Here is a 12,151-nt window from a genome sequence, read left to right on the forward strand (position 1 = left end):
CGCAACGCTACACAATGCAACACCCAGCAACGCCGCACCGAGCAACGCAACGCACTGCTACACAATGCAACACCCAGCAACGCCGCACCGAGCAACGCAACGCACTGCTACACAATGCAACACCCAGCAACGCCGCACCGAGCAACGCAACGCACTGCTACACAATGCAACACCCAGCAACGCCGCACCGAGCAACGCAACGCACTGCTACACAATGCAACACCCAGCAACGCCGCACCGAGCAACACAACGCTACACAATGCAACACCCCACCGAGCAACGCACTGCTACACAATGCAACACCCAGCAACACCGCACTGAGCAACGCAACGCTACACAATGCAACACCCCACCGAGCAACGCAACGCTACACAATGCAACACCCAGTAGCGCCGCACCGAGCAACGCAACGCTACACAATGCAACACCCAGTAACGCCGCACCGAGCAACGCAACGCTACACAATGCAACACCCCACCGAGCAACGCACTGCTACACAATGCAACACCCAGCAACACCGCACTGAGCAACGCAACGCTACACAATGCAACACCCCACCGAGCAACGCAACGCTACACAATGCAACACCCAGTAGCGCCGCACCGAGCAACGCAACGCTACACAATGCAAGACCCAGTAACGCCGCACCGAGCAACGCAACGCTACACAATGCAACACCCAGTAACGCCGCACCGAGCAACGCAACGCTACACAATGCAACACCCAGTAACGCCGCACTGAACAACGCAATGCTACGCAATGCTACACAATGCAACACCCAGCAACACCGCACCAAGCAACGCAACGCACTGCTACACAATGCAACACCCAGGAACACCGCACTGAGCAACGCAACGCTACACAATGCAACACCCAGTAACGCCGCACCGAGCAACGCAACGCTACACAATGCAACACCCAGTAACGCCGCACCGAGCAACGCAACGCTACACAATGCAACACCCAGTAACGCCGCACTGAACAACGCAATGCTACGCAATGCTACACAATGCAACACCCAGCAACACCGCACCAAGCAACGCAACGCACTGCTACACAATGCAACACCCAGGAACACCGCACTGAGCAACGCACTGCTACACAATGCAACACCCAGTAACGCCGCACCGAGCAACGCAACGCTACACAATGCAACACCCAGTAACGCCGCACCGAGCAACGCACTGCTACACAATGCAACACCCAGTAACGCCGCACCGAGCAACGCAACGCACTGCTACACAATGCAACACCCAGCAACACCGCACCGAGCAATGCAACGCAATGCTACACAATGCAACACCCAGCAACACCGCACTGAGCAACGCAACGCTACACAATGCAACACCCAGTAACGCCGCACCGAGCAACGCAATGCTACACAATGCAACACACAGCAACGCCCCACCAAGCAACGCAACGCAATGCTACACAATGCAACACCCAGTAACGCCGCACCGAGCAACGCAACGCAATGCTACACAATGCAACACCCAGTAACGCCGCACTGAGCAACGCAATGCTACACAATGCAACACCCAGCAACACCGCACGGAGCAACGCACTGCTACACAATGCAACACCCAGTAACGCCGCACCGAGCAACGCACTGCTACACAATGCAACACCCAGTAACGCCGCACCGAGCAACGCACTGCTACACAATGCAACACCCAGTAACGCTGCACCGAGCAACGCACTGCTACACAATGCAACACCCAGCAACACCCCACCGAGCAATGCACTGCTACACAATGCAACACCCAGTAATGCCGCACCGAGCAACGCACTGCTACACAATGCAACACCCAGCAACACCCCACCGAGCAACGCAATGCTACACAATGCAACACCCAGTAACTCCGCACCGAGCAATGCAACACAATGCTACACAATGCAACACCCAGTAACGCCGCACCGAGCAACGCAACGCACTGTTACACAATGCAACACCCAGCAACACCGCACTGAGCAACGCACTGCTACACAATGCAACACCCAGCAACACCCCACCGAGCAACGCAAAGCGACACAATGCAACACCCAGCAACACCACACTGAGCAACGCAAAGCGACACAATGCAACACCCAGCAACACCCCACCGAGCAACTCAAAGCGACACAATGCAACACAATGCAACACCCAGCAACACCCCACCGAGCAATGCACTGCTACACAATGCAACACCCAGTAACACCCCACCGAGCAACGCACTGCTACACAATGCAACACCCAGCAACACCGCACTGAGCAACGCAAAGCGACACAATGCAACACCCAGCAACACCCCACCGAGCAACGCAAAGCGACACAATGCAACACCCCACCGAGCAACGCACTGCTACACAATGCAACACCCAGCAACACTGCACTGAGCAACACAAGGTGACACACTGTAACGCCCAGCAACACCTCACTGTGCTACTCAATGCTACGCAATGCAACACCCCACTGAGCAACGCAATGGGGCATAGCGGCGCAGTATGCATGGTGCAGTGCACAACCCATTGGCACCATGCAGCAAAACGGTGCGATCCTGGTACTGCTTTACAAACAGAACGTACCTCCCCTTGTGAGTCTCTCCCTCCCTACTGCATGGTGCCTGGCCGTGAGCAGCATCCACGGCCCTGGAGTGAGAGCTTCCCACGATGGAGCAAAAACAAGGGGCGGTTTCACTGGCATTCCCAGAGCCGGCTGCTGGCGAGGGGGATAGTGCCCGGGGCAAAGAGGTGGGCAGACCAGCTGCCTGTCCAGACTGGCGCCCGGCAGCGTAGCCCCACCACCAGGCCCCGGACCAGCCAGGATCAATCAGCCGGGGTAGGGGGCGGCTGTTCCTAGCATGGAGGCTTGGAAGCTCCTTCCCAGGTGTGCTCAGGCTTCCAGCTCATCCCTGCCCTCCTGCCTTTCCAAGGGGCTCCAGTTTCTAGGCTCATTCAGGCAGGGTGGAGGTGGAATCCCTCCCCCGCCCCAAAGGATGGAGAGCAGCAGGGCTGTATGCCCCCCACCATCCTTATTTTCCTCCAGCTGCTGCTGTGTAGGAACGGAGCTGGACGCGTGCAGCCTGGCTGACTTTTACATGGGTGTGATGGGAGGTGGGGGCTCCACCCACAGGTCTGGACAACCAGCCCAGAGCTTAGCACAGGGCAGAAGGCTCCTCACGGCGGATCAGGGCCCGCATGAAGTGTTAGTCCCAGCGGTTGCATGGGAGAGACACCTGCCTCTCGCACCGCACGGGCATCCCTCGCAGCCCCCGTCGTCGTCGTCCGTTGTCCCCCCCACACACACACCCGCCCCAGGACTGTCGTAAAGGGCCGAGCCACCAGCTCCTGCCAACCTGCTTGGACTGCTGCACAGAGGCCCAGATCCTCCACCGCCCTCATGGGAGTTAGGCACCCAAATACCTTTGAGCAGCTGGGAATTTGCTACTGCAAATTCCCCCCCACCCCCCCAGCCTCGGCCTGGCTTGCACCAACTCCCGTCAAACCCAAGGGCAGGTGGATGCTCTGGGGGGAGCACAGGAGACATCCCTTTCCTTTGCTTGGCTCGCAAAGGGGAACCATTCCAGGTCAATACCCTGCCCGCCCTGTCCGGGGCCGTGTGTCCAGCCAGCACATATGTTCCCCGCTTGTTTAGGAACAAGTCTGCCACATGCCACGTCCTTCACGTTCCAACAATGTTCTTTCCTGCACTCGCTTAACTAGTCGGCCCCCGCGTCCCCCCCCCACCCCCCCAGTCCGCGGATCGGCCTGGCAGGGACAATAGCTGCCTTTGACCAGCCCGCTGGGGCCGTGAACTTTTGCCGGGGCTCCGGGAAGAGGCTGGGGTTGTTTTCCAGCAGCGCTCAGCAAATCTGCAGGGTGCCCTCAGTGCGGCCAGAGCAGCTGGGCATGAGCACTAAGCCCTCCAGGAGGCCGCGGTGTGGTATCACACCCATCCTGCATGATGTAAGGATAAGCTGAACATAGCCAGAGAGCCGGGGTGCTAGATGCTCCCGAGAGCCGAGTCACCATGTCGTGGGGCTCATCTGCATCGGGCCGCCCTCTGGGGGAGGCGGGGAGAGATTGGGGAGGTAAATGGATAAACTCCTGTAATATTCCCTCTCGATCCGGGACGAGGACTTCGGAGCAGCCGGCCAGGGGGGCTGCCTGAGGTGCTCCACCCCAGACTGCAAAGGAAGCGCAGGGCATGCTGGGATGGGCCTTTAGCCAGAGCTGGTCAGAGCCGTACTGGGCAGGTGTGATCAGTAAAGCGTCCCCCACTGCATGGCCCTCTCTCCTCTCTGTGCCTTGCTTGAAGGGGGCTGTATCTGACATGCCCAAGGACCAAATGACACACCCAGGCTGAGGACCTCGCCGGTGCCCCGCGGGGCATTTTGCAGACCCCCCAAAGTAGGTGGCGAGTTGCTTCCCCACCAGAACGGGTGGCCATGATGCCCTCACCCACAGTGGTTAGCCTGGGTCCCGGCAAACGTCAGCTCCCCAGACTTCCACGAGGGGCCTGGGCCTTTGCTCTCCCCCTGTGCATTTTGCTGTCACAAGGCCTACTCCCCCCATCCCCTTTTCTGCAAGCCCGGCCGGGGCTGCCCTTCGAACACCCCGCGGGGTTTGGAGCACCACCACGGTGCCCCGTTAAGCACAGGGGTCTGGAGCCTGTGGAGTGCTGGGATGGGCTGGCTCTGCTCCCCTCCTGGGGCTTCTGGACCACGCCGGGGGAGCGGACCCCGCGTGAGGCTGCAAAAGGACGAGGTGGAGGCAGAGTGGGGTCCGTCCGATGGCAAGCAGTGCACAGGAGACGGCGCAATGGAGGGGCAAGTCCGGGGTGAATCTGGACGAGGACGAAGCCCTTCCCCCTGCCCTCCTCCCCATGAGAGCCTTTGCCGGCCACTGTCTCAAGCCATTTCAGAGAGCCCCTCCCCAAAGCAGCGAGTCCCCGCACGCAGCATTGTTTGGCCGCAGCCTGCCCGCCTGCCCAGGTGCTTGGTGCATGCAGAGATTACGATCCCCGTCTCGCCCGCGGGTGGGGAGAACAGGCTGCCTGATTGCTCCGGAGCAGCACCCGGAGCCTGGTGGGGAGTGACCTTTGCTTGCCCACGTGGGATGCGTCTGCTTGCCCGGGGAGAGAGATGGGACCGCACCATTTGGCTGGGATATAGATGGGGTGTCTGGCCCCCAACTTCACTCCGGCCAGGGCGCGTGGGGGGCAGAGAGGAGCTTTCCACCTACCAGCATGCACAGCCCCATCACACACACTCACTTTCTCTCTCGCCCGATGTACATTCGTCTGTCTGTCTGTCCCCAGCTGTACTCCACTGAAGGGCTTGGTGCAGGAAGCACTGTCCCCTGTTCTCTGGCCTTATTTAGGAGGCCTGGCTGGAAGATCATAGCTGTCTTTCTGGCCTTAAATGCCCCACATCCATTGCTGTATCCACCCCTCCATCCCTCGCTCACGCACTCTCTCATGCTCCCTGTCACACTCTCAGGGCCTCTGCAGAAAAGTTGGCAGGATAGAAGCGGCTTGTAAAGGCCCTTTGTTAGCCCAGAGTCACCCTGGATCAGCCAGCTTCCCTTCAGGGTGTGTCGGTCTCCTGGGTTCCTTCTCCTTTGGCTGAGACTCCCCTGCCTCAGTTTCCCTCTGACTGTAACCCTCTTCACCGACCCTTGGGACAGGGAGACTGAGGGAGACTAGACCTTCCATTGAGGCCGTTCCGTGTGTTTGTGTCAGCTGGAGGGGTCGCTGTTGAGATTCCCTCCTCTGTGCCGGCCGGGGGAGTGAGAGGCTGGGACCAGCACCGGGTATCAGACCTGCACCCCGCTGACAGGCTGTGTGGGGAAGTAGATGAGGTGGGTCTAGATCTGAGGCAGAGGCCCCAGGGCACCCAGGGCTAGCCAGCAGCACGGATCTGGCTGACAGTCCGGAAAATGCCAGGAAGCGTGACTCACCCTGCCCAGAACCCTGCGCCCTGCCCAGCTCTCACACCCCTGCAGGGATGGTGGTATCTGGGCTGATCTCTGTGCTGGGCACAAACGCAGGAAGAGGCCTGGAAAGAGCCAAAATGCTTCGGTGATGCCTCAACTTTCTTCAGCAGAAACGCCAGCGCCCGGCCTGTTCTGTGTGAGTCGTTAACCTGTCCACCCCCAGCACGCACAGGGGCCGAATCACGAGTCTGCTGCGTCCCAGCGGGCGCCTGCTATAAACGCCAGGTAACGTGTTCCGCAGCTGGGGGCCGCTCGAGCTGGGAGCTGGACAGGCTGGGGTGGCACTTGGCTGGGAAACCCGCGGCCGGAGGCAGTGGGATCGGTGACACAGCAGGGGGTGCTCTGCCCTCCGAGTTGGTATTGCAGCAGCCCCAGTGGGGTGGCGCTGTGGTACCAGAGGTGTTGCCTTTCCAATGAGACGGAAAACAAAGATCCCGAGCAGGTGTGATCATTCAAATCCCATGTCACTTCCCACCAGCGTAGCGCTGTCCACGTCCCAGTGTCCTGCCATTTCAATTCAATTCAATTCTTCTTCCTTTCCTTTCCTGGCCTGGAACACAGCCGTGCTGTGTGCTGTGAAACAGCTGCCACCTTCCATCCCAGAGGTGGCTGCATTTCAGTGGTGGGTGAAATGAGCCGATCCAGTGAGTCAGTGGATGAACGTGGCTTTATGAAGGCAAGGCTGTTGTTGCTATGGGATGTGTGAGCGGGGGTTCACGCTGAGCAGGATTTTGATCAAATGGCTCCTGTTGTGAACCGGACAGGGCTCTCCAGATTGAGGCTATCAGGCTATCCAGAATAATGGGGAATTCTGGAAGGGACGTCTCAGTCATTGGGGGAAGGCGTTGACCCTAAAGCTATTCTGGTAACAGGCTTTGGGAATGTCCTGGGTCCGGAGAATATAAATTCGATTTGGCCGACTGAGGGAAATTCCTTGTTAAAGCTGTTTAACCCCCTGTGTGCTGGATGATCTCCCACATGCTCACCCCCTGCCCCCAACCGATGTCAGATAGGGAACAGCCATGGAGTTCAGCCCAGCAGCAGTGAAAGAGTTAAACTAAAGCAAAGCCAGGGATCTCCTTGGAGTCAGGGACTGCTCTGTCCCCCCAGGGGCGCCTGGAAAGACGTGACTCACCATGGATTCCCATCCCTTCCTTGTCACCGAAAAAGTATGCGCGGCGGAGCCTGCAGGTCTCGGCCTAGCCTGCCATGCCTTCCTGTGGCACATCCCATCAGGATCACCCCGTCCCTTCCCTGAGCTGTGTCCTCGGCCGGCCGCGGCTGGTGCAGCAGGGAGGGACCGGGAAGCGCTCGGCACGGGAAGTCACTTCAAGGAGCTGTTGTTGTGCAGGAAGACACGGCGGGCCAAGTTCAGCCCCGGGCAGTTGTGCTGCACCCCGTTGGGCCCCGTCTGGCCCGTGGCTGAGCAGGTCCCCTCTCAAACGCAGGGACCTGGACCAGCTCCCACAGGGGGCGTTCTGCCTGGGTGGCTGTCTCCAGCAGGCAGCTCCGCACCTAAATCTGGGAGCCAGGGCTGCGCGTCAGGACTTATTCGGGGCCAAGCATTTAGCAGGATTCCCCAGCGGGACTGGCCAGTTATGTGGCTAATGAGAGTCACGAGAGTGAGGGTTAAAAAAAATAACCAGGAGTTTGGGAAGAGATCTAAACCTTCATGCTTCAGGGCATGAGCTAATCTCTAATTCAGAAGGTCAGGAGGAAATTCCCTGAAGGGCACCATATCCCCTAACTGCAGGGGATTCTCAACAGGGCTGGATGGACCCACTGGTCTGAGCCAGATGGCAATTCCAGTGGCCTGCTCCTGGCTGTGCAACTGACTCACCATGCGACCTCAGAGAAGTCACGTCACTGCTCTGTATCTCAGTTTCCCTCATGACACTGTCCCGTCCATTGTAAAGCACTTTGAGATCTGTGGCTGAGACAAGCCTGTATAAGAGTTAAGGCCCAGATCCTGAAATCAGTGGGAGTTAAGCATCTAAATATCTGCGGATCTGGGCCTGTGTGCTGTCGCATGCAAGCAGAGTCAAGGATCGGGCAAGTGAATGACCCAGGGCTGTTGGCCTTGTGCTCCTAACACGAAGCATGCAACTTCCTCCCAGGGTGGAGGCGCCCTTATATGCACAGCCCAAAAGAACACCGAGGCGCCAGCTCAGGAAGGCATGAACAGGCCCATCTAACCTGGTACCTGGGATGCAGCCGGATGCTGCAGAGAAAGGGCTGGCATTCCCATGAGGCACCTCATTGTGCAATACTGTCCCAGGAGCGGGCCATTTCCTCCTGCCCCCATCGGGCAATCTGCTTCTGCCCTGAAGCATGCCCATGGTGTGGTCTTTCACATACATTTTCCCAGCGCTGGTGTCATTGTAGGTACCTCCCGTTGGGATGGTGCCATAGTAGTGTGGCCATACTGAATGAATGGCGTGAGCATAACTTGACATAACTTAAACATGGCTGAATGGCTGCAGAGGATCCTGGGAGCAGGTTCCCTTGAAGCAGAAGCAAATTTGATAAAGAACTGGCGAAGTCTGTGTGTACGGGATTGATATTAAATCTATTAGTCAACAAACAGAGGCCCGTGCAAAAGAAAAGATCACATGTATAAAGTTCCAGCATGGAGTACAGGTCGACCTGGTCATAGTGACTTTACAGTAAGGATGTCACGCAGAGAGAAAGAGAGTGAATAATTCATAAGTGAGTAAACATGGGGTGATCTTCATTCGGTACCTTGCCCCAGCCCCTTCTAAAACACCAATCAAGTAAAAAGGAGTAACCACACGCCCGCCCACTGGGCATGCTTTTAAGACATGTAACTGCTTTAAAAAAAAAGTATAAAAATCAAGCAAAGTAAATTAGTGTGGCTGGAATTCCTTAATTAACGCTTAAAACAGCAACGCTCCTACACAAAGTAGCCAAAACTCTGCTCCGGGGGCTCAAGGAGGACTGTAGACCAGAGGGGACTCAAGGTAACCAAGGCCTTGCTTCGGGGGAATCCGAAACAGACCAGAGGGCTAAAAAAAAACTAACAAGGAGAGAAGAAGCCATCTATAAAATTGGTAACCACCTTCTCTGTTTGCCAAGCAGAAACTGCGTGAGGCTAGTGCAGGGCTTGTTTGTGTATGTTTGTAAAGAAACAAAAGCAAAACACTTGTTAAAACAATGTGTAGCTCTTAATGTCGAACACAGAAGTTATGTGATTCATATAACCCTTTGCTGCTTGTGTAATTCCTTCTCAGTACACTGCTGTGTACTGAAGAGAATCACTGTGAACCTTTTTCACTGATATAACAGTGATCTGCTCCAGCGGGAGCCAGCAAAAATCCATTTCAGGGATAGCTGCGCTCCCGGTTATCAACACCTCTGTTAGTCAGAGAAAGCCCTGGTCCTTTTTGGAGCCTTTGCATTTACAGTCACCCGTAGCACTTTGCAGGTTAATTACACGTTGTCTACCAGCAGTTCCTCCGAGGAGCCAGCTGTCTAGCTCAGTGCACGGGAGCGGGCCTGTCGGGTCCGAACTGGCCTGTGCATGTCCCACAGCCTGTCTGACTAGATGCTTAGCCCACCGAGGGCCCCCATCAGTGGAGTACACGAGCACCTCCCGAGCATTCCTCCTCATAACCCCCTGTCCCCTTCCCCCGTATCCCCATGAGGCAGGGAAGGGTTATTATCCCCATTTCACACAAGGGGAAACAGAGGCACAGAGGCATTTAAGGGCCAGATTTTCTAAAGGGCTCCACGTCCAACAGCTGCCCTGACGGCATCTAAAGGAGGTGGCCAGGGAAGCGTGGGAGCTGCTTTTGAAAATCTGGCCCACAGTGAGTTGGCCAAGCTCACGCAGGGAGTCAGTGGCAGAGACAAGGTTGGACCCAGATGTTCTGAGTCCCAGTCCAGTCCTTTAGCCATGGGTTGGGATCCCCAGTAAGGCTCTGGATTTGTTCCTCCCATCAGCTGGGCTGCCCTCTCAGCTGGGTGCCTGCGCCCCCACACCCCCTCTTCCCCTGTTTCCTCTTCCCCTGTGTATGCTGCTCATTCCAGCTGTTGCCTGGCTGCGGGTGTGAGGGGATCTCGGCCCCGAGGCTTCCATGTCTTTGTCTCCTTCCGCTCCCGTGCTTGGGAGGGGCCTGTAGGTTCGTGGCTCTATGGCCAAGCCATTGCGCCCTGCTGTTGCATGCAGCAGACCTGACCTGTGGACAGCTCTGTGTTCGTTACAAGGTGCAGCAGGGCAGGATGGTCAGAAAATAGAGAAGCTGGTCATATTATTATTTATTATTTTGGTCTGAGCCACCTTTTCCATCCTGTAGGCTTGTCTGCCATTCATTCATTCATTCATTCATTCATTCATTCATTCTCCCCCTAGCTCTTAGGCCAGGCCCCTCCCAGTGGCAGCAGAGAGCAATACCTGGCAAGGGCCCCAGTCACCCTGCTGCGAAACACCCCCAGACACCTCGCTACCCGGCCCTTCCGTCACCAGCTCCAAATACAGACCCCGTCCCCACCTCACTGGAGCCACTGGGCGTCTGACCCGGCTGTCCTTGCGCTGGAGGGCTGACAGAGGCTGGTTCAGTGTCCCCCGGAAGTGACACATCGGGGTACTGAGTGCAGCTTGTTCTCACCCAGCCTACGGCCCTCGGCTGACCCACCCGCCAGCTGACGGGACATTGTGCTGCCCCCCACCCTGTGTGACTCAGTGTGGCCCATTCTGCATTTTGCAAACTCACTGGGCGGAGGAGACGTTGGCATGAGATGATTCAGCTTCATCTTTTTGCTTCCTTTGCCGTCTCGGGGCCCCTCGGCTCACCCCTGATCTTTACAGAGGGCCTCTGTGGTCTCAGTTTCACGTCACCTTCTTTATTCCACAGTAACGCCCCCCGCGAAGGGTTACCGGCCCGTTGTGCAACAGCCGCCCCACGGCGCAGGCCGGGGCAGCTGCTCCAGTGACTTGGCCATTGTGTGATGGCTCGTGGGGGGCAGCCCGAGCGCCGGACAGGCAGGAGGGGTCCTGAGCGGACGAGAGACAAGGCTGCAGGGGGGGCTGTACCAACAAACCCAGCACAGCTGATTATCGTCCAGGCCGGAGCGGGCTCCCTGCACCCCTCCACTCAGACCGTCAGCCCCTATTTTCTTTCAGAGCTTATCGGAGACCAGGCCTCTGCAGGAGGCCTCCAGTGAGTGCTGTCGTGGAGAGCAGGGTGCATAGTTCAGCACCCCCTTAGCCGGTGGAGAAGGGACTCTGCATTTATTTGGGAATAAGGGAGTCCCCCTGCAAGGGGCGTGAGGCTCGCTCCTCAGTGGGGCGTGTGTCACCTCCACTCACCCCGGGCAGAACCCAGGCCATAAAGCTCGCAGCATCGCTGGTTTCAACAGCTGACGCCCACCCCCAGCCCCCCTCTTGTTGCATTTTATTCCCTAAAGCGCCCTGCAACACCGCAGCTGCCATATGCCCAGCAAAGTGAAGGGGCATCGTGGTGCACACGAGATCCGGTGGGTGTCGCTCAGGGCTGAGAACTGGCAGCAAGGCTGTCCCGGTGCAAGAACTGGGTCACACAGCCGCTTCGTGTTGGGGTGCGCCAGTCAAGAGACCACAGCAGGTTTTGTCGAAGCCTCAGATATGTAAGTAGATCAAGCAATGTCCAGGAAGACGCAATCAGGGTTATTTCCGTTTATTTCTGATTGGCTTGTGGACTCTTCTGTGCTAACCCCAAATGCTTTTGTTTGCTTGTAACCTTTAAGCTGAACCCCCACACTGCCTTTACTATTACATCATCATCACTGGGAAGTGGGGGAGCCCCCTGGGATTTTGTAGAGATTGCCCCGCCCCCCGAAACTGACAGGGATTCCAAATCCAAAATGGCTCCAGGTCTGACTGTCCGAAATGTAAATGCAGCGCGGAGTGCAAACAGCAATGCATCGTGGGTGATGGCATGATCGTGTCCTGTGGGAGAGATGTGTCTAGGGAGGCGTATGTAGGGTTACTTGTATGGGTCCATGCGCCAGGGTCTCCTGTGGCTGCCAAGTTCATAGGCTGACAACAGCGGTCCAACTGAGTGCTACTAAGATTTCATTAGGGGTTCGATTACATTCATTACATTATTCATTAGGGGTTCGATGGTGATGACGGGTGGGACGTAAGTGTAAGCAGAGTCTGAATGAGCTCTCCCCT

The sequence above is a fragment of the Lepidochelys kempii genome, chromosome 19, assembly GCF_965140265.1.
Source record: "Lepidochelys kempii isolate rLepKem1 chromosome 19, rLepKem1.hap2, whole genome shotgun sequence".
NCBI classification, from domain to species: Eukaryota; Metazoa; Chordata; order Testudines; family Cheloniidae; genus Lepidochelys; species Lepidochelys kempii.